This window comes from Nannochloropsis gaditana, assembly GCF_000240725.1.
Source record: "Nannochloropsis gaditana CCMP526 unplaced genomic scaffold scaffold226, whole genome shotgun sequence".
NCBI classification, from domain to species: Eukaryota; class Eustigmatophyceae; order Eustigmatales; family Monodopsidaceae; genus Microchloropsis; species Microchloropsis gaditana.
In genome coordinates, this window is record NW_005803727.1 from 592 (window position 1) to 2,519 (window position 1,928).

Sequence of the window (1,928 nt, forward strand, 5' to 3'; positions counted from 1 at the left end):
GCATCCCTTGCTCTCCCTGAGTCTTCCCCAGTCTTGGAATCCTCTTGCTCCTGGTGGCCCCACCGCATGGCGCCTATCACGAGGAAGACGGCAAGCACCCGCAAGGCCAACCAGAAAGCCTCGTCCAGCCACAAAGGAACCAGATTTTTGTATTGCATGTGCGTGGTTCTCATAAATTGTCCTACCTCCATCATTTTCCCGTATCCACCAGCACCACCCTTATCGTCACTACTTTCCTCCCATCGCTTATCGTAGTGAAGCATAGACGTCGTGAACGCCCACATATTCTCCATCTCCCCTCTATCCATTCGTATCAACCAGTAATGAAGCTGTGTCAAAATATCGGACAGCCATGAGACAGAAGAATGAAGGAGAGGGATGACACGTGTGTCCAAAAGAGAGACGAGCTGTGTAGTGCTTGTCGAGTCATGCTGTCGAAGGACTCTTCCCACGTCGGACAAGGTAGTATTTGTAAAAATAGCCGGATAAGGAGACGGAAGGCCGCGCTGGATTTGATCAAGGAGAAGGAATGCGCTGCCCAAGCATACCCCTGAGCCGAGGATGAGGATGGAGAAGACTTGAAGAAAAGGGCGGGACGGTCGGGGGGGTACGCTCAAATGGGACAACGATATACAGTCCATGCTGCACCTGACGTGCTAAGGAAAATAATCATTTTTAAAACAGCAGAAGTAGAAGTATAATAGTGGATCCAGCCGACGTCATTGAAACGGTACGTGTGTTGCTGCTTTGACATGATGCCTCGCGCCGTTGGTGAAACGGTTTTTCAAATTTGAAACCAACCTCCCCCAAGCGTTGCAAAGCTCCAGTTCATTGCGCAATCGATCATTTCATTTTGCACATACGCATTTCAATTTGCACATACGTATTTCAAATGGTTAGCTTTTCTTGAGCAGTCTCAATTTGTGGACACTTATGTGCCTTCGGTTCATACAGCGTGTAACCTTCTCCTCTCCTGCATTTCCTAACCCGTCACGCCCAACCATTTTTCCTCTCCTCACGCTCCTCGTCCCTCTCAAGCTCTTTCACTTCCTCCCGTTCTTTATCATTATCGTTATTCCATGGCACTTCATGACCTTCTGCCACGAAACAAGTCTGCAAGACTGGATGAAACGGGCGGACTCTTGCTCTCTCACGCTTCTTTCCCACCTGTTCCTTTCCTTCTGGCCCTCCCTCCGTCTCAATCTGACCAAAATGCAGATAGTGGTCAAGAATGTCGTCGACTACGGAGCAGAAACCCGACTTGAGCTCCTGTCACATATGCCAAGAAAAGTAGGGATATGAAAGGAGATCCATGCACACCGAACAAAGAATATATGGAAGCGACAGGATAGCAACGCAATCATCCTAACATCGACGGACTCAAGAGCAGTCTCAAGCAAGGAAAAGATCGATGGGCAAATCGTTGTCATTCGTTCGTTGCAGAGGAGATGAGGGGATCACGCATATCAGAAAAATAAATAATGCCAAAGGAGCGGGCCGGTGGCCATCAGAACCGTCTCTGCGGCATAGAGGCCAGAGGGCAGAGATATATGGGCCGACGATGTCTGCACGCGTAAAAAAGCGGAATGGAAGCACGTACCTGCCGAAAGCGAGCACGAATCACCAAGCAGACGCAGTCGGGGCAGGAAATTTCTTGGAGTTGGTGATGGGACACTACAAGAAGGAGGGACAGGGGAGAGGACGGGGTAGACGAGAAAAGAGTGAGGAGTCAGGAAGGAATGTGGAAGGAGGGGAAAAAGGGAGCATGGAAGGGAGGAGAGACGAAGGCGGGGGACAAACTCACGCTCGCGGGGCTTCAGCTGCTCTGCGATGGGGAAAGCCAAGGGAGGGACGTGCTCCTGACAGTAGCTATTTGGACAGTAGCTTAGAAAGCAAGAGGGACCAGAAAATGAAAGGATGAAAGAGGT